Here is a 22069-nt window from a genome sequence, read left to right as displayed (position 1 = left end):
TTAAGTTCACCTGTCCTGACATCTCCTATGTGGTTCAGCAGGTTTGTCTGCATATGCATGATCCTCGTGAACCACATTTGGTGGCCTTGAAGCAGATTCTTCGGCATATCCGTGGCACTTTGCATCTTGGCTTGGTTCTTTGGCCTTCTTCACAGTCTAATTTGGTGGTATATTCTGATGCTGATTGGGCTGGTTGTCCTGATACTCGCAAGTCCACATCTAGCTATGCGGTGTTTCTTGGTGATAATTTTGTCTCCTAGTATTCCAAGCATCATACTACTGTGTCTCATTCCAGTGCAGAAGCTGAATACCAAGCTGTTGCTACTGCTATTGCTGAAGCTTCATGGTTATGACTATTGCTTCTTGAGTTGCACATTCAACTTCGCTGCAGCACTTTGGTCTATTGTGACAACATTAGTATTGTCTACATGTGTTCTAACCTCGTTCAGCATCAATGCACCAAGCACATTGAGATCGATCTTCACTTTGTTCGGGAGCATGTTGCTATTAGTCATTTCTGTGTTCTTCATGTTCCTACTTCATCACAGTTTGCAGACATCTTCACCAAGGGGCTGCCTTCCATGCCTTTGTGTGGTCACCAACGGCCGATACAATGTTCCAACTGCTAAAAATGGCGCTGACGATGACCCCTATTCTCATGCTGCCAGATGTCACCTAGTCGTTCATGGTGGAATTTGACGCCTCCGGCTCGGTTCTTCATCAAGGCAGTGTGCCAGTCAACCAGCCGGTAGCATCCTACAACCGTGGCCGCCTACGAAAGGGAGCTTGTGGGGGGGTATGACCCTGGATACCCACGATAGACTACATGGGCTGTGCCTCCAGGGGCGGTCCAGCCCACAAGACAAAGGCTTATGGTGCACGGTACTGCTCGGCATGTACCGCAAGACATCAAAGGCGATATCCTGAAGATGCTACGAGATCTATTAGGATATTTTCGATCCCATGATTCCTATAATCTGTTATTACTTACCGGTTATCTCCTAGATCTAACTGACTTGTAACCCTACCAAAACTATATAAGACGGGTAGGGGACCCCCTCAAAACACACGCAATATCATACGATAGCTAATACAAACCAACAGACCATAGGAGTAGGGTATTACGTCGTGCTGACGGCCCAAACATGTCTAACTCTTATGTCTCTGTTGCCTTCTTGTTCTTGATTACCCGCACCTCTGTCGATCAATCTACCTTCATGGGATACCCCTCGGAGGACTATCGATGATATTCTGTCGACAGTTGGTGCGCCAGGTAGGGGTTTGTGTGCTATTTCCATGATGAACAAAATGGTATGTTTTGCAGGCTCTTCGTCCTCCCCAAAGCCTAGCCATATCTTCATGGTCGGATCGATCTCCTAGGTCATCAATGCTGATGGAGACGGAGAGATCACCGAGCCGGTGTAGATTGATTCTACGTCGACCACACCAACACCTAGGACAACAGATCCGATCTTAGAACCGCCTCCGAGGTTGTCTTCACCAACTACTCGCCGCCTGCTCTGCCACTATCGATGAAGCAGATCAACAACAACGATCTGATCATGTCCATCGATCAGGTTGGCCAGAAGCTCACCGACTGCCTCTCCATCGCAGAATCAGCTATGACCACTCTAGTTTAGCGCTGACCACCCTCCGATTCCGATCCATCGAGGCCAATTAGGAAACTCCTGGGGTTATGGCCGCCATCCATCAGGATGCCCTAAGGGGCAAAATCACCGACCGATGGGAGACATCTATCCTCTCGCCGACCTGATCGTCGACTAGCTCTTGCCGACTGTGTATATGCTGCAAATCGGCCGACGTGCCGAAGCATCCCTCCACACCATCCTAGAGGAAAATCCAGACTCTGAGTCCTAGGGCTCTACAGAGACTGTCGCCAAAACCGCCACCGTCCAACCTCCTCTCCCACCCTTTCGAGGAGGGGGGATTTTTAATGTCAGCATCGACAGCCCTTCACGGGACGGAGAAACCAATGAGGACCATGCAGCTCGCATCAATAGAAACGCCAACCGTGCACAGCGCTGAGCAAATGAGGGCGCCATTGTGTTAGCCGAGGCTGCTCGCAACGGAGAACATCTCAACTCACAAGGAAGGCCACGCCCACTCTGCCGCAACCTCGACGACAAATTCATCTGTGTCGACGGCCATGATGTCTACAAGACCCCAAGCGCTAACTTGGCCGTGACCGCTAATGAGCTCGCTCGGCTTGAGCAAACGATAGAGGTCGCCAAGGTCACTGTAATGCTTAAAGTTGCGCACTGTCAGGTCCACGAGATCCGCCAGGATTAGGGACCTTCCTACTCGTCAAGCTCGAATCACCGATCCGCCGCGCCAAGATCCAATCACCGTCCCGGCAGGAGCCATTTTGCCGATCAACATCGTGATGATGGACAACCCCTCTAGGGGGGAGCTAAGGGGAATCACATCAACTACCCTCGCCAACATGACCAGGAAGTCAATCAAGACGTCCGAGCACATATCAACAACCTCCGGGATGCGCAACAACATATCGATGGGCACTGTTTCTCTCGCCATGAAGAGGAAGTATGCCGGCGTCATGAATACGAGCAAAAGTTCGGTAATCCGGATGCAGCCCTCCAGCCACTTAACGCTGGCAATGCTGTAGATCTTGATGGTGATGATCCCGAAGGGCCTTGGGCATTCATGAGAGCACTCCGAACACTCTAGTGGCCCTATGGTTTCAAAATCACCGGGGTCGAGCCCTATGAGGGGCGGATGAACCCCACACAATGGCTACAAGCTTATGCCACTGTCGTGCGTGCCGTTGGGGGAGATACTAGTGTCATGGCGAACTATCTTCCCATCATGCTTACGCCAACCGTGATGAACTGGCTCACAAGCCTCGCCCCGAATTCCATTGAATCTTGGGAACAGTTGAAGAAAGTTTTCACCGACAACTACATGGCTACATGTACTCGGCCGGGCACTAAGCATGATCTGAATCGCATCTATCAAAAACCGTCCGAGCTCCTCCGTAGCTACATCAGACATTTTTCTGAGATGAGGAATTCTATTCCCAACATCATAGAAGCAGAAGTCATCACCGCCTTCGTCCGAGTACTCCATCGCCTCGACCTCTGCTCCAAATTCAATCGTAAGCCACAAAAGGGGATTCGTGAGATGATCACGACCGCCGATCAGTATGCCGACGCTGAAGAGGCCGAAGTTTGCTTCAACAAGGATACGGGCACTCACCGCCTAGCTCACTGCAGCAACGAGCGCCTCGACAAACGATGCCACAGTGATCGCCGCTATGACGACCGCGGCCACCATCATGACAGTGGCCATGATCGGCCGAAAGGGTCCAAAGCTGGTCAATATCGTCATCGCTGACCAGACAACATCGTCGCCACCATTGATGAACCTCACGCCAAGCGTAACTACAACGAGCAGTACAAGAAAATTCTCGAAGGCCCATGCCCCCTCCACAAGAACAACAAACACAAGATGAAGAACTGCCTTGGCTTGGCTAAGGAGTTCTAGACCAAAAAGAGGGACGACGGCAACAACGACGAAGCCAGAGATCGTCGACCACCTAGGGACAACAACAACACCTAATAGGATCATGACAAAGTGGTCGCCACTATCTTCAGAGGCCTCACCGCCGCTAAGAGCAGAAGAGATCGAAAGCTCACCTCCCGCCGGGTGCTCGCCGTCAACACAGAAGACGCTATTGCCAACCCCAGCTATCGCCCCTGGTCTGAGGTCCCCATCACCTTCAGCAGGGTTGACTAGTGGGCGGACATCCCTTACACAGGGCGTTTCCCCCTTGTTCTCAACACAACCATCAAGAAAGTACTCTTTAGGAAAGTACTCATCAACGATGGAAGTCCCCTAAACCTCCTCTTCATCGGAGCCCTAAAGGAGCTGGGCCTTGGATTAGATGACCTCACTCCCTCTGACTCCTCCTTCTGGGTGTGGTACCTGGTAGGGCATCCAAACCACTTGGAGAGATCACCCTCCCAATACAATTCGGTACGGCTAGCAACTTCCATGTCGAGCACATCAACTTCTATGTCGTCGACTTCAACACCGCCTATCATGCCATAATTGGTCGGCCATCTCTGGCCAAGTTCATGGCCATATCGCACTATGCCTATCTGGTAAGATGCCTTCACCTGCAGGAGTTCTGGCTCTATGGGCCAACCTCTCCATCGCATACGCCTGTGAAACAGAGAGTCTCTTGCTCGCTGAAGCCATATACCTCTCCATCTAGATGGCCAGCATGGTCAATGACGCCAAGACGGTGCCCGCCAATGATCTAGAGATCCCAGCACTGGAGCCTCCTCGTGACTCCGCCAAGTCTAAGGAAATGAAGGAGGTCGGCCTCGGCCTCGACGACCCCACCAAGACCATCAAGATTGGGGCTCATCTCGACCCCAAATAGGAAAGCGCGCTTGTCTCCTTCCTACGTGCCAATGTCGATGTGTTTGCTTAGAAACCTATAGACATGCTAGGGGTACCACGGGAGAAGATTGAGCACTCCTTGAATGCCTTGCTGACCGCCAAACCGATCAAGCAGAAACTCTGATGATTTGCACCAGACAAGAAGGAGGCTATTAGGGTAGAAATAAAACGGCTCCTAGCCGTCGGATTTATGAAAGAAGTGTATCATCTTGAGTGGCTAGCAAATCCAATTCTTGTTCAAAAAAAGAATAAAGAATGGAGAATGTGCGTTGATTACAATGATCTCAACAAACACTGCTTGTCGATGCGGGACCCATGGGATACACCACAAGGAAGAGAGGAGATCTAGTTTGATTAGGATTCCTCCCATGTAATCCTAGTAGTAATACTACCCTGTAATCCTACTAGGACTCTATATTGTAAACCGACTAGGACTCTGGCCTCCTGACTATATAAAGGAGGGCGAAGTTCCTAGACAGAGACAGAATGCATCACAACACTTTATGATCAATCCAACGCAAAGGCTAACGCCGACTGGACGTAGGGCTATTACTCGATCACGGTCGAGGGCCCAAACCAGGATAAATTGACTGTCTCTTGCGTTAACTGTCAAGTTCTGCATACAATGAAGCCCGAACATACTGCCCTAGGTACCCTCGTGGTAGGCTATTGGTGGTGAAACTTTGACAGCTAGCGCGCCAGGTAGGGGACTTCGGTAAATTCGTGCTCGAGAGCTCGATGGACCTTAATTCCACCGTGATTTTGGTCGACAATGGAATCAATCTACTACAGCGGCAACTTGGCGATCTCTATTGCTGATCGATGTGTACATCCTACCGTCATCTCGAGAAAGTCACTGACGGCGGAATCCATCTACTATGTCAGAAAAAAGAAAATTCTAGAGGATCGATGTTTCTAGAGGGATCGAGTACTTGGCAGGCTATGACGCACACATGGCATCGCTGTTCGGCCGTAATGCGCCGAAAGAGTCCTGACACAACTCATCACAAAGGTCGGCATCTTTCAGGCGTGGAGTCAAAGCCTGACGCCGCGCAATAAAAAAAGCCTGACGCCGCACCCAGCACGGCGCCCGCACGGGAGTCTACTCCGATCCGGCAAGCTTGTCGTATGAAGTCAAGCAGGTCCAACGTCTCCAGCACAACTCCACACCTCGCAATGAGCTCCAGCTCGCTCGATCATCATCAAGATCTACAGCTGCATGCAAATCCGACATGGAGCGGCGGCAGAAATCATCCGGTGACTTGCCACAACCGACGATCACGAGGACTACTAGTTAATAAACAAAGAGATGCTCAGATGCATAATTCTCAACACCATCTATGATGTTGCAAGGAAGCAAGCTATTGGCGACGTACACACATACACATCATCATGACAAGCATACACGTGCATGCTTATGCGAAGACGATCGTGAGCAAGCAAACAAGAAACCGACATCATCTATAGGACCGTAATCATCGACGAGTTCTGTGATCGAGTTCGACTCTACCTTCACACCGAGTTTGACTACATTAGAGCCTAACTCCGACTACAATGTCCATGCATGCTGTGGGTCTCGAACCAGCACTCGTCCGTCATCATCCCAAGGTGGCACCCGGACAGAACGCCACGTTCGCATCATCGACACGCTGATTCTTCTACGCAGCAGTCAATCAAGCTAAGTCATGGTTTAATATTTTTTTTAAATATTCTTTAATCATCATATATCTTTGGATATTATCCATATGCCTCCGTGGCTCTACTTGCATCCCCGACTACTAAAGTCTTCTCTTAACGGTTGTTAATTTACCTGGGTTGCTGAGGCCTTAATCCGTGAAGCCTACTCGCCGGAAAGGTGCGAGAGGTGTTTAAACGTAACAGGCTACCTACCTAGAGAAATTACATAGCCTAGTAAGAGCAAGACATGAAAAAATTTAATATGCATTTTATAATGTCTTCTCTTAACGGTTGTTAATTTACCTGGGTAGCTGAGGCCTTAATCCGTGAAGCCTACTCGCCGGAAAGGTGCGAGAGGTGTTTAAACGTAACAGGCTACCTACCTAGGGAAATTACATAGCCTAATAAGAGCAAGACGCGAAAAAATTTAATATGCATTTTATAATACGGGGACATACTTCCAACTTGATATCTTGCATATCAATTATTACATACTTTTGTATGATTACTTTGCAGGGAACCATTTTCTGGACCACGTCATCAAATAAGGAGCTCACCCACTGCTGGCTGCCTTACTTGGCAAGATCCTACATATCCTCAGAAGAGGTTTTTAGTTCTTTGAACAACTCAGATTCAAGACCCTCCAACTTTTTGTTCCAAATAGCAAGAGGCTCGGGGGCTACACTCAGTGAGTGCACTTTTTCTTCAAAAAAGCGCATATCACTCTCAAAAAGCACACACCACCTGAAGATCCCAAGAAGCGCTACATGGTTTCACTCAAGAAAGCACTCGAGCGACGCTTGTTCCTGCTCGACAAGACCTAGAGGAACAAGACAAGGCTTCCAAAGTTCAACCATGAAGTGCTCGGGGGCTTGTCGATGCGGGACCCATGGGATACACCACAAGGAAGAGAGGAGATCTAGTTTGATTAGGATTCCTCCCATGTAATCCTAGTAGTAATACTACCCTATAATCCTACTAGGACTCTATATTGTAAACCGACTAGGACTCTGGCCTCCTGACTATATAAAGGAGGACAGAGTTCCTAGACAGAGACAAAATGCATCACAACACTTTACGATCAATCCAACGCAAAGGCTAACGCCGACTAGACGTAGGGCTATTACTCGATCATGGTCGAGGGCCCAAACCAGGATAAATCGACTGTCTCTTGCGTTAACCATCGAGTTCTGCATACGCTGAAGCCCAAACATACTGCCCCGGGTACCCCCATGGCAGGCTATCGGTGGTGAAACATCGACACTGCCCTAAAGACCCCTTCGGTTTGCCTCGGATAGATGAGGTTGTAGACTCCATCGTCGGTTGCAAACTCCTCTCCTTCCTTGACTATTACTCTGGCTATCACTTGATATCCCTCAAAGAAGACGGCCAGCTCAAAACATCGTTCATCATGCCTTTCGATGCGTATTGCTACACCATCATGTCTTGAACAATTGATAGGCCGTAATGTCGAAGCTTACATCGACGATGTAGTTGTCAAGTCCAAAACCACTGATAGTCTCATCACCGACCTCGAAGAAACATTCGCCAACCTGAAAAGATACAGATGGAAGTTGAACCCTTCAAAGGGCATCTTTGGAGTTCCATCCGGCATACTCCAGAGCTACATCATCAATGCCCACGGTATCGAACCCAACCCCAACAAGGTCTCCGCCATTACCAATATTAAATGGCCAACCTGCGTAAAGGACATAAAGAAGCTCATAGGGTGCATGGCTGCCCTCAGCCGCTTTATATCACGCCTCGGCAAAAAGGGACTACCGTTCTTCAAACTACTCAAGGCCTCCGAGCACTTCTCCTAGTCGGAGGAGGCTGATACGGCCTTCGAGCAGCTCAAGTAGTTTCTAACGAAGCCTCCGATCATGATGGCGCCTCAACAAGATGAAACCCTATTGATCTACATCATCACTACCTCTCGCGTTGTTAGCACAGCTATCGTCATTGAGCATGAGGAGGCTAGACATGCCTATAAGGTGCAACATCCGGCCTACTTCATTAGTGAGGTTCTTAACGAGTCCAAAACTCGTTACCCTCAGGTTCAAAAGTTGTTATATGTCATTCTGGTCATGTCGCGCAAGCTCTACCATTACTTCGAGTACTACAAGGTCACTGTGGTCACCGAGTTCCCTCTAGGGGACATCCTCCGTAACAAAGAGGCCAATGACTGCATCATCAAGTGGGCAGTCGAGCTCCACTTATTCCATAGAATTCAGAAGTAGGCCTACCATTAAGTCACAGGTGTTGGCTGACTTCGTTGCTGAGTGGATCGAGATCCAAGAGCCCATCCCCGCTGCTTGCCCCGAGCACTAGGTGATGTATTTCGACGGCACCCTCAACATCAATGGTGCTGGTGCTGGCATTTTATTCATTACTCCAACTAAGGACAAGCTCTGATATGTCCTATGAATTCATTTTCCATCCTCCAACAACGCCGTGGAATATGAAGCATGTCTCCACGGACTTCGTATAGTCATCGAGCTTGGCATCAAACGCCTCATGGTATATGGAGACTCCACGCTGGTCATCAACCAAGTCAACAAAGATTGGTCCTGCTCCAGTGAGAAGATGGACGCATACTGTGCCAAGATTAGGAAACTCAAAGGAAAGTTCTATGGTATCGAGTACCACCACGTGGTACGAGACCAAAATTAGCTCGTCGACCACCTATCTAAGATAGGCTCTTCTCACACCGCGATTCCGCTTGGGGTTTTCATTCAAGACCTCTTTACACCGTCTATTAAGGAAGAGAAGGAAGTTCAAGAAATCCCCCCCCCCCCCGCCGAGCAGCTGGTACTTGCAGTACCTTCGCTGGCCGTAGATTGGAGGGAATAGTTCATCAAGTACCTCACCAATGCCGACGTACCCGCCGATAAGACTGAAACTGAATGCCTCATCCATTGCAGCAAGCATTACATGCTGGTGGATGGGAAGTTGATGAGGAAAAGTGCCAAGGAAGGGATACTACAGAAATGCATCACCCAAGAAGAGGGAGTGAAATTACTTCTTGAAATTCACTCTGGCGCCTGTGGCAACCATGTGGCCTCCATAAACTTGGTCGGCAAAGCTTTCCGAGCTAGTTTTTACTAGCCTACGGCCATCTCCAACACAGAAGACCTCGTCCGACGTTGTGAAGGATGTCAATTTTTCGCCAAGCAGATACACATACCGGCGTAGGAATTGCAGACCATCCCAGCTTCTTAGCCTTTTGCATGCTGGGGACTCGACACGATCGGGCCTTTCAAGCCCATGCTAGGTGGTTTTTGGTACATATACATCGCCATTAACAAGTTCTCCAAGTGGATCGAATATAAGCCGCTTGTTTCGGCCACTGCAAAAAAGGTAGTCGACCTCTTCGAAGTTATCATCCATAGATTCAGTCTCCCGAACAGCATTATCACCGACCTCAGAACTACATTCACTGTTCACCATTTTCAGGACTTTTGTGAAGACCGATGCATCTCCATCAAATACGGCTCTGTTGCCCATCCCAGAGCCAATGCCCGGGTCAAACGGGCGAATGGCATGATCCTCGATGCCCTCAAAAAGAGACTATACCAGAAAGAGGAAAAGCATCTAGGCAGATGGCTCAAAGAGCTCCCAGCTATGGTCTGAGGACTGTGCACTCAAGCTAGTCGCAACACTGGTGTGTCTCCATATTTTTTGGTCTATGGCTTAGAGGCCATACTTCGCGTAGACATTGCCTTCCGAGCACCTAGGGTGGAACATTATAATGGAGAGCAAGCCATAGCTATTCAGACAGAGGACGTCGACAGAGCTGAAGAAGAATGCCTGATCACTTGGATCCACATAGCCAAATACCTAGAAGGCCTATGAAGATACTACAATCGCAATATCAAAGGTCGTTCATTTGCGGTCGGCGACCTCGTTCTTCGCAGAAAGCAGAAAACCGAAGGGATGCACAATCTCTCCTCCCCATAGGAAGGGCCCTACATGGTCAAAGAGGTTACCCGACTAGGGTCTTACCGGCTATGTGACATGCAAGGAATCGATATCCCCAATTCATGGCACATCGAGCAACTTATACATTTCTATCCTTGAAACGCTCTAGATATGTACTCTCCACTCTGTAATGAATGAAGTTTTTGTCTCCATAATTTGTCTCCATTATTTCTCCGCTCCAGTTTAATCTCCATTTATGATTACCAGCTCCAAGCTACTCCTTAACAAACTCCGACAATTATACGTGATCTCCATAAAAGCTCCGCCATATTTCTCCATACTAAAATATCTTTAAGATATTCCGCCAACCATCGAGCAGCACACGTTCTGCTCTTGTGTTCTTTGGAGAAAACCCTGTCTCCAATCTCTCCCTACACGTGCTATGGGCTCCAGCGCTCTGTGTTATGGGTGGTTGGCTATGGTTCCTCGGTCATATCTGTTCCTCCTACACGTGCATGGGCTCCAGCGCTCGATGTTATGGAATACAAGCTAGCCAAGGCCAAGAGCCCAGTAACGAACTAACTGCTCGGACGCTACTTATACCACATATAAATGCGTTAGGGTTAACAATACATCTCTTTTTCACTGAAAGTGCTCACAAGCCGCATAAACATGCATACAACGTCTACTTACAACATTTATACAAATACATAAATGTTTGTTTATGCCCTCGTGCATTTAACTCTCCTCTCTAGCTGTTCCATACAGGTTCCTCTCCACTCAAGTTATTGAGCTTGGCCATCACCGTCTACCTCACCGAACAGATCGACATCGCCAGCCAGCTTCTTCCCTGCGTCCTCCACCTCATCTTTTAGCTGCTCCTGCTTCATCGCACCCGTCCCTCTGGCGAATATGGCCCTATCGCCTGAAGATTGATCATAGGGTCGTGGGACTAGACCACCGCCAGGGCATGTGTCATGATGGAAACAATGGTATCTCAGTTGAATCCTTTGAAGTTCTCCCACGCCACCTTGCACCTGTTAATGATGGTGTCTGGATGGGGCGGCCTGTCGTCGGGCTGAGGAGCTACCTCCATGTCGATATAGTCGAGCACCGGCCTGACTCCAGCCACCATGGCATCAAGTTTTCCCCTCTGGGTTCTTGCCTCTAGCTCCAGCACGTCGACCTATGCCTTGGTTCTTCAATGGTATTCTGTAGACACCAAAGGGATTCGTCAAACGAAGCAATCATATCAGCAACAACTCCGACCACAACTACTCACCTTCTAGATCCTCAGCCAGTTTCTCTGCTCACCTAGATGCCTTCTCCTTCTCCTCTTGGAGTTGGTCGGTGACTTGACGCAATTGGTTGAGCTCTGAATCTCATTCTACAAACATAATGGTAAATAGCAACATCAAGACTGTTCGGCAATGCAAAAAAAATTCACCGATCCATAGTACCTTTCTTCTATTCAGAGACATTTCTTAGCTGCTCGGAGGTGCGCTCTAGCTGCTCGGAGCTGCTTTTTAGCCACTCGGAGGTGTGCCTCAGCTGCTCAGAGATGATCTTCAGCTGCTTGGATAAGGTCCCCCTTTGGTACTCCAGGCCCCTCACATTTGATTCAGCAAGATCCCTTTCGCGTTGGGCCCTCTAGACATTTTTCTCCATCAGCTTCACTGCCGCCTTTAGCTTCTCGTTCTCCTCGACGAGGGGCTCCATCCTCTTGATCAATTGCTGCCATTGTACAGTAGTTCGCGCTATGCCTTGCAAAGCACCAAGATTATAAAAGACCACAGTCTCCAACGCCAAAGACTAACACCGCTGACGCAATACTAACCTCAATTTGCTTCATAGCTGTGGAAAGGGTGGACCGTAGCCTCTTCACCTCCCTGGTGGTGTCCTCCTCTTCCATGACCACAACTTCCTATCCTCGCTTGTGGAGGATGCGGATGGCTTGAGGTCATGATTCTTCACGCTCAATCTCCTTGACCTCGTCCTCTTCCTCCATAGCCGGTGGCGCTCCCTGGGGGCTCGGTGGCCGCACAGAGCGACCGACCATGCCCTATGGCATCTCTGGGCACACCACTTGCTCCTCCGACGCTGCCAGCCTCTGTGCCCCAGACTCCAGCACGATGTCAGCAGCTCCCGCTCCCGCCTCCAAAGATTTGGCGGCTCTTGCCATTGCTCTCAGCATCTCCATCGCATCGCCCGCCGTCGTTGCCAACTGCTCTCCACCTCCAACTCCATCAGCAGCGGTGGTCGAACCCTCCGCAAACTAACAAGCACCTAGGGACTCTGGGACGGAGTCCATCCGCAATGTCTCCACCCTGGGACCAGCCCTTGGCTGCTCGCCAGTCTGGCCTAAAGGATTCAGATCCTCTGCGCGCCCTGTTCTGCATCAGATTAGCTCATCAGTCACCGCAACTATAAAGATCGGATAGCAAGCGATTCCAAAGTTAAGATACTTACACATCAGCTTCCCAATAAATGATTCTAAACTAGCACTGCCTCCCTGGGCTGGAGGTTTTGTGGCCCCCACTATCAGCGTCTTCTCTGCCTACTGCTCGAGGACTCCTTCCCCTCCCTCCGATTGCACCTCTACGTGCATGTTGCACGATGATGCTTTAGTGCTCGGAGGGGGAGCTACCGGAGACTCATCGTCATCCAACCACTCGGATATCACAGCGCTCTGCATCTGAGTGGTCCGATCGCCACCAAGTGAGATGCCACCCAGCTTGCAGGGAGCTACATCCACCGTTCTTCTCTTCTTTTGGGCCAGCTCATCTTTCACCACCCTTTTCCCCCAAACTATCTCTGATACCTAGGGGGACTCTCCTTCTGACCAGCACCTTTGCCTTTAGATTTGGAGGAGGCGCTGACAGCACCTTCCTCTAGCTGAGTGGTCAGCATGGCATCCACTGCCTTCAGCCAATCACTCCTCGGCACACCCGAGAAGTACGCTGCCCATTCCTGCAAATGTATCTTTCCACAAGTGAATCAGTCCACTGCTCGGCACCGGCACAGGATAAAAAGCACTAGGAACAATAGTCGAGATTTTTTACTTGAGGAGGTGGGTTCATATAGTTGAAGGTTTTTGGCTGCCTTGGCACGCTGTACAGCACATTCAGATTGAACAGTTCAGTGGCCCGGTGTAGCACAGTCTCCTTCATCAATCTCTCCGTCCTCTCCTGGGTGCCGTTAGTATCTCCCTTGAAGTCAAAGCCTGGATGAGCCCTCTCCTTGCAGGGCTAGACGTGGCGCATTATGATGTTCACCGGCACCACCACTCTATTCATCTTCATGCCCCATATTAGCTCAAGGAGCTCCTTCACCTGCTCCATATTGGCACTGATCGGTTTCTCTGACCAGCTCCTCTGATTCTCCAAAATCTGGTCGATGTCGCATCGGATGGCAGGATGACTTTGCTTCAAGTAGAACCACCTGGCATTCCACCCCTTTAGCGAGGTATTCAGCGGCACAATAATGTATTCGCCCACCATCCCATCGTGGAGGTGTAGATACACACTGCAGACCACTTTGGAACCACCCCTCCTTTCTTCTTGAGCCAGAACAAGTGTCGGAAGGGATTAAATTGGGGAAGAACGCCAAGATAAACCTCGCAGAAGTGGATAAACACCAAAATGTGCAAAATAGTGTTCAAATGAAGATTGCACAAGCTGACTCCCCAAAACTCCAATAGATCCCACAAGAAAGGATGTACTGGAAGTTCTAATCCACGCTAGAAATAATCTTCAAATACAATGAGTTCGTCGGTGTGTGGAATCGGATAGGGCTCACCATCGGCCGGACGCCATCCGGTGGTGATACGGTCAGGAAGAACGCCTGCCTCCACCATCTCATTGAGCTCCGTCTCCCCCATGAGTGACGGCACCCATTCGTTGTCATGGCTCGCCTCGACGACCGCCTTCTTTGGGTTACCACCTCCCCTCTTCGACGCCATCCCTCAGATCTGGATCGGAACTAGCCTTTTTTCGCAAGCTCTTTAGTCCTAGTGGCTGAGTGCATGTGAATGCGAATGGGGGAGCACAAGGCTGAGGAGGAAGGCAAAGTAGCGGAGTGGCAAAGGTGGGAGCGCGGAGTGCGGCGATGCAGTTATAAAGAAACCATACACACTTTTCGCATTCAAGGGTTTTTGGGAAACCGCACCATATTAATTTGCGCCCTTCCAAATTCCCTGAAGCAGTGTGCTAGGCCGTTATCTGGGCTTCCACGCAACTACGGCTCACATCACCCATTTTTTTATGCAACTCGGTACGGCACACCGAATATTCACCGACTTCTCCGCAATGCCATCAAGGCTCAGTAACTTCTACTGTACAGTCATTAATCTAGCTTTTTCTCCATGATTTGAGTAATTGGCACTTCTTGATTTATCCGAGATTTCCACTTGTGGCTCGAGGACTACGTCATCATTATGATTCGGTCTCTCACCATGCTGGGGACTATTTTGGTTACTGATGTTTCTGACCCAGGCACCACATTACCACGTCACCTACTATCAGGTTCGGGGACTAAGTGGGCACACTTCACCTTGTGGTGAATGTGTGCTTTTCATTTCAGGGCTCCGCAACGGACTGGTTGCCTGCTCGGCTGGTCTTCTGCCTTTCTTCAAATTCTGGACCCTGGCACCACGTGATCACGTCACCTACTGTAAGGCTCGGGGACTAAGTGGGCACACTTCACCTTGCGGTGAGTGTGTTCTCTTTAAACTGGAAGACTCCGTGCCTCTTGAAGCTAAAACGGTGAAGGACAAGCTATGAGCATAGCTTTAGTGTGGTGCACCCAAATGACTATGAGGCATCCATTTAATTAAGGCTCCGTGTGGCAAGGCTTCACTTCACTTCACTAGTGAAGCCTTTTTTTTGCTTCAGCTCTATGAACAGCGGTAGAGCTGAAGGCGTTTTAATAACCCGTTTGGCAAAACAGCTTCACCTATGTATCATGTATGGCTGAGAGAGGTCAATTGTCCAAGGTACCCCTGTGTACGCACATATGTAACATTTGCATCTGTATGCTTCTATATGTTTTTTCAGCCGAGTAAATTTGAGTATAAAATTTAAAATTTTATAAATTATAAATAAAATTCAAATATTACAAATAAAAATAAAAAATAACATCGCAACCAATATGAATGCATTGCTTTTTTATAGTACGGATCCGTTCAAACAAATATGCCAGTTCAAGGTGATGACATTCCTGATGGCATTCTGTGTAATTTTGGTGAGTTTTGGGGGTAGTACATTGCGGGCCTAGGGAGGGAGCAAGGAGAAGCCACTATTTTTTGCTCCTTCCCACCCCAAAGCTCTATGAGAGCATGTTTTTAGGGGCTTTATCGGTGGAGCTGTTTCATTTTACCCCATTTGGCAGAAAATGGCTCCTAAAACCGTTGGAGAAGCCCTGCCAAACGGGGGCAAATCAATTTGGTTAGAAACATATTACTAGAACTAGAAGGTAATAGATGAAATATATATTTATTTAATTTCTATTTTTGTAAAATAGAATAAATAAGGAAAGTTCTAGATTTAAAAAAAGTCTTTTTTCTAGATCTAGTTGATGTGTCGATGGGAATGCTTCTGGTACACCGCCCCGCCTAACCCTCGGATGTGTCCAAACCTTCGACGTTTTGGTGTTGCAGGAACAGAGATCGAGGCGAGAATCACAGGCGCGACACGAGATCTGAGCTAGCCCTAGCGAACCCTCGCAAGGCTCTCTCGGCAAGGGTGGCCATGGGCGAGGGAGGCCACTAGAGCACCGAACGAAGGCATCCAGGGCATAGGAGGCCGGCGGAACCAGGACCGGAGTGGTTGGCTGAGAGGCGAGAAGTTACCACCATGCCCCTAACCACCTATTCAACTGTCAAGATGCCTTGTCAACCCTTATGTAATTTTACACCACCCCGGGTATGCCCTATAAATACTCGGTGGGTGGAACCGTTCTGGGTAGGATTTTTTATGAGCATTTACTCCAAAATTAATTATGTCTCTTAGTACATCGCTATCCGTGCCCATCTGGACGTAACTCTTCACCTGTGGGAAACCCTCGTCCTCCCTCCGCCTAGCCTCAAGTGAGGGTGGGTGGCTAGGAGTGACCGCACAGCTGGCGTTGTCTAGGGGGACCCATCACAGCACAACATGTAACAATGGTGGCAACATGAACGACCAATGCTAGGGATACACCTTCGCGGTCTGCTGAAATGGTGATGGGAAGCTCCACTGATGGGGTCAGAGCTTACGCAACAACCCAACCGTCCACACCAGCGTCGGGCACTCTAGCGGGCACACACAACCCGGATTCGCTCTTTCCTGGTAGCTCGGATGGAGAAGAAATATAAAGCGGTGAAGATGCTAAAGAAAGGGCCTTAGCCCCAAATTAGATGCATGAGGAACTATAGCAGAAGAGATGCCACGTCAAGGCTCTCAAGAGGCGAGCACGCCTAAGGGTAATTAGACAAAAGGCGGTCAAGGTGAGGGAACAACTAAGAAGAATGGATGAATACCTCCGAGGCCAACCCTGATCTCCAATTGGACTAGGGGCTCCATCAGCCACCATTATCAAATCCACCTAGCCCTCAGCTACAAAATGATCTACCACCGCCCCCACTGCTACAAAACATTTGCTTTCATTTGCTCTATCCAGAAAACATCTACCTAGTAAACCAACCCCCACTTCGAAGAAATCAACCCCCGCCTATGCCTTATGACCCAAAATCGCCACTAACCCATATTCTCCAAACCAAAAGCTGCCACCAGCCTACAACCCACAAAATCTCCCAAGATATGATGGTAACTATTGACGATAGTTAACACCCATCATAAACCATTAATATAACTTGTATAAATGCATGAAAATGATCACCAACATAGGTTTAGTGGTTTAAACTAACAAATTCCATGAGTTTTGGTGAATCTCTATTTTCAGCAGGGTTTATCCAGAAAGCCATCAAGGTGGACCCAAACGTCAGAATTAATCGAGCTTAGTCACGATGAAACCAACTCTAGAAGACTCAGCCCCAACTGCAGGCCGGTCGGCCCCCTAGGCCCATGCGTTAGCCTCTCTTTGTTATGTTGGTTCTCCACCGCCTTATAGATCAAATCTACGCCGTTGTTTTAAGTTAGTTTGATCCGAGGGCTCAGGATTGATGGTTCCCTCTATATATATCTGCCCTACCACCCCCTTAGCAGATTATCTCCTCCTAAAACCTTGATCATGAGAAGAACCTCAGAGGTCCACAAATATTTAGGACATAGCTAGTTGAGTTAGATCTAGAGGGAGGCAAACTTCACTTGGATTCCTGATCTTGTCAAGAGCGTGGCTTGGTATAGCCTTTTGTATCCTCTCTCTTGTATCTTTCATATTTCATATGTTTGCTACATTTGTTGTGACATTATTCTCAATATTATTCATGTTTCTAGTTACCATGTTCATCGTTTACTTTGATTATATGCTTAGTATAGCTAGATTATCTTTATGTTCAAACATAAGTTCGTATAGCGCTCACTCTAAAGTACATGGGGTGAGTGGTCGACATTGTGTAAGCATGGTGCTTATACATTATTTACCTACGGATGCACCCTATATTCTAGTCCATGTGGTAGATCACGTGTGACACTCTCGTTGAGTCCTTTGTGGTCCACTCCCTGGATATAGGACAAGTAGGATCTAGTTGCGAAGGAAGTTTGGCTCTATTCTTGATCTTCCTTAGTAATATCCCTTATGTGTAGATATGAACTTGATCTTAGCCATGATTATTAAGTGTAATTGCACTAATCATAGTATGCTTTGACTTGTAATTAAGAATGACTTAGGAATTATTTCTCTATTGTATCTACTTAGCCATGCTAGTGCCATCTAAAGGAGTCATCTGAGAGTTCAATTATCATTTTTCATTCATCATGCATATTATATTTATCTCTTGATTTACCCCTGTTGTGAGTACAAGATTGGTTATGGTTTATCTATCACACCTGATTTTAAGGATAAAATGGGATGCAAAATCTTATGTGCGCCTAGAGATCAGTCACACACATAAGTCAACAAATTATGAATAGTATCATCACAAGTGTTTATTACATCATGAATATTAAGATAGAGTCTTCACATAGATATAGCGGAAGTATAAAGAAAAGATCTCTCACGGAAGCTCCATATCACAGGGACGTCGGCTGGTTGACCACAAGTCTAGAAGTCCTCAGGAAAATCATCATTACCATAGACATCTATTACCCATCCGGGATTTTTATCCAAATAATGAAAATAAACTAGCGTAAGTACATGTCATACTCAACAAGTGTAACATGGGGTTCATGAGGCTCAAAAGGCTTGACACAAGTTTAACAACATTCAGCTTTTAGTTGTCACAATTTTAGCTTAAGAGTAGCAATAAGTTGTTTCAATTCCCAATGCAAAACACATGATCAATGTAAACATGAGTAATGAATAACATAAATAGATAATTCTTAGTGTTCATCTATTCCATAAGGGTTCCAAGGCCGCTCGTGACCATGAGCACCACTGATATACCAGTTTTACACTCTGCTAAGGTTGTACACTTTCACTGTGAGTCATGATACCCATATGCCTGGGTTTGCAACTCCCAAAACACTTCCAAGGTGAGCAGGCAGGGGTCACTATGAAGCCTTTCAAAGGTTCGTCTAACAAGTTAGGGCTGCTAGGTTTCTATGGCCTGCGAATGTAGGGCTCACTTCCGACAGGCACAATGACGCGTAGCCTATACACTGACGGACAGAGGCCGCACTATATCCAACCTAGAACACACCCCTCTTGTGCCATAAAGGTAACCTCTAACAAGCTAGAAAAGGTCCTCATACTGAGCTAAAGCCAAAGCCATGTAGCCCTCACAGCTGTACTGTAAGTCCCAGATGATCACTTATAGATAAGTGCTTAGGGAGAGGAATCTGAAGCATTTAGAAAGTAGCTAAACACTCCAGCCCCCTATTTTCAAGTTGCTAAAAAGTCATATTTTAATGTTTATTTCATATACCATTAGTCAAGTTACAAGATCATGGTTTAATTGATCACTAGCAAAGCTACCCAATGCATATCCCGTAGGTGACAAGGTATAAGTTCAATTCTAGGGAATTCCTATCAAGGCGACAGATGCAACATGAATTTAATGTATTAAAGTAAATAGGAAATAAGGATGATCCCATGCTATACTTGCCTTGAGCAAAGTACTCCTGTTGATCCGACACGTCAAAGTAATACTCTGGGTCTCCCACGAATTGCTCACCATCTATACTCGATAATCACAGCAACATACAAGCATCCAGGAGCAATCATGCATAGCAAACAAAAAGCTATAGATTAGAACAATACACCAACAGCATAAAATTCAAGATGAAAAGTTTGGAAAATGAATCTACGTCTCACTACGAACACACAGACGCGAAGATCACAAAAATCAGAGCTAAAATAGAGAAGTTATGAATTAAACAAAATTTCCTTTAGTAAAATAATAGATTAAATCTAACCTCCAATTTTAAAAGTTGAAAACATGCTTAATAGTAGTATGAACTTGTAGATTACTTAATTACGAACCTAACACAAGTTGAACGGATCCAATCGGAGTTAAAACGAGAAAGTTATGGCCTAAACAAATCTAGTGGCAAAACTGTAAATAGCTGAAAAAGTATTTTAGATCTAACCGAAGCAAAGTACGCTTTTAAAAGAAGAAAACAAAATCTGAAAAAGACGCTTTGGACTGCAGGTTAAGACTCAAATAATTATAAGGGGCTTTTTGCAAAAAGGCCAGCGAAGGGGTATCCTTGATCTTGGGCCGCTAGATTAGATCTGGACGGCCGAGATTGGGTCGGGCGGGTGTAGGTGGCCGGCAGCGAGGTGAATGGCGGTGGCGCCATGGTCGAACAAAGGGAGCTCGCCGAAGTTCTCAGATTAGGGCCTACAGTGTATGGTTTTTCGAACAGAGAGATCCAGGAGAGAGAGGAGAGGATGGAGAACTCACCAAAACCAAAAGGAACGGGCGAGGAAGCGTTGTTAGCGCGCAGCGGCGACTTGGACATGACGGCTGCGACGGCGCTAGGGCTAGGTGGCTGCGAGCTCTTAGGCGAGACGGAAAGCTTGCTACAAGGCAGGATAGGAGGGCGGCGCAGGCATAGGCGGTATTTAAGAGCCGCGGGGACTTGGGCAGCATGGCATACGTGACGTAGTAGAGGCGAACATGGAGCGACGATGGTGTCCGAGCCAATCACGAGACGGAGGAAGAAGAGGCACCTGACGGGCAGGCCCAACACATCAGTGGGGTAGGAGGCACGGCGTGGCATGTGGAGCTTGGTCGGCTGCTTTGCTGGGCCACTGCAGGAAGGGAGGAAGCCGCGTGCGCGCAGGCCCAAGCGGGGGAAAAAGGACTGGCCGCGGGAAAGCGAGAACTGCACGGGATGGCAGGCCGACCTAGGCTTCGGCTAGAGCAGGAAGGAGAGGGGAAAGGCCAAGCAGCCAGCTAGGCCGGTGGAGAAGCAAGGCCGGTTGGGCCAAAAGAGAGGGAGAGTGAGGGAGGAAGACTTTGTCTTTTTCATTTTATTTTCAGAACTTTTCCAAAGAAATTTTCAAATGGATTTTGAATTTGAATCAAACCAAGCATCACAGAAACCCCAATGCAATAGCATGAATGCACAATCATGTATGTGGACCTATATTTGATTTTAATTTTCAAAAAAAATATTATTTTTCCTAAATTCAAATGCCCACAAAAATGCATAATTAATCATTTTCTCCTATTTCAAAAATATGCAAATTTTAGGGTGTTACATTATCTCTCCATCATATGTATAAGTTATCAATATATTCCATATTGCCCATCCTTCCCTGATGTAAAAATATAAATTATGATACCTAGAATACTTCTGGGTGAAGTGCTACAATGGTATATTATCTATGTGCTTGCGGACTCCTTCATTTATATATATTTTTCTAAGTAAGAAATGACAACAAGCATTTCTGGCGATGTTAAAAAGTGTCATATTAATAAATACCAACAAGCATTTGTGGCACTATTGTCGGGGAAGATAGCTAGGCAAAAAGGAATATTGATAAACTTTTACTTATTGATGTAATCGAGGAAACCATTTACCTTTGATCAAACAGGCTCACCCTTATTCTGTCTACGTTTATATCTAATGCAGGGTAATGTATGACCGGTTTTGACCTTTCGACAAATTACGTTGAAGATCCAGAAGCATTAATTAGGAGGATCATAGCTAAACTCAAGAAAGTTTCAGCTTTAGAATCAGAAGACAGCAAGACAAGGCATAACTTAACACCAGTTTTCGAAGCCATGACTGCCAAGACTCTCCATGAATTCTCTGCTTCAACTACAGCCAACATCTATACTAGACCGGCGATCAACATTTGAGACAATGCTTTTGAGCTCAAACTAGTTCTCATCTACAAGGTGCAAGCTATCTAGTTTTGTGGAAAGGCACATGAAGATGCGAGTGCTCATCTCTAACACTTCCTGAAGATTTGTATCACTTTCACCATCAAAGGAGTTTACAAAGATGCCATTCTACTTTGCCTCTTCCCATTTTTACTTTTGGAGAAGGCGAAGCAATAGTTCTATGCCAACAAAGATAGAAATACTATATGGGAAAACTGATGCACTACCTTCTTAGCAAAGTTCTTTCCCACGGGCAAAACCAATGCTCTGCGTGGAAAAATTTCAAGTTTTTAGCAGCAACATGATAAATATGTGCTTGAGGCATGGGAATGCTTCCAAGATTACATATTAGAATGTCCTCACCATGGGATGGAGGATTGGCTAGTCATGCAGATTTTCTACCACAGGTTGACAAACAGCGCCCGTGAGAATATGGATCCTGCTACTAGAGGTGTATTTTTATCACTCACAATCGCATAAGCAACAACTCTCATGGAGAAGATGACCTCCAACCAAGGTTGGAGTGAAGAACGTCTTCAAACCCGTAAGAGAGGTGGAGGTATGCATCAACTCAATGAGGTAGACATC

The 22069-nt window shown here is 47.2% G+C and overlaps 1 non-coding gene across 1 annotated transcript; it reads right to left on the bottom strand.

Moving 5' to 3' along the window:
* Positions 1 to 21743: 21743 nt before the first annotated feature.
* LOC136514681 (small nucleolar RNA R71) lies at positions 21744 to 21852 on the bottom strand. The gene has a single exon (XR_010773821.1). It is a non-coding gene; the product is annotated as a small nucleolar RNA R71 (small nucleolar RNA).
* Positions 21853 to 22069: the final 217 nt, after the last annotated feature.

Source organism: Miscanthus floridulus, chromosome 16, assembly GCF_019320115.1.
Source record: "Miscanthus floridulus cultivar M001 chromosome 16, ASM1932011v1, whole genome shotgun sequence".
NCBI classification, from domain to species: Eukaryota; Viridiplantae; Streptophyta; class Magnoliopsida; order Poales; family Poaceae; genus Miscanthus; species Miscanthus floridulus.
The sequence above is the reverse complement of the archived record's forward strand: the minus strand, read 5'-3'. Positions and strand labels throughout refer to the sequence as shown.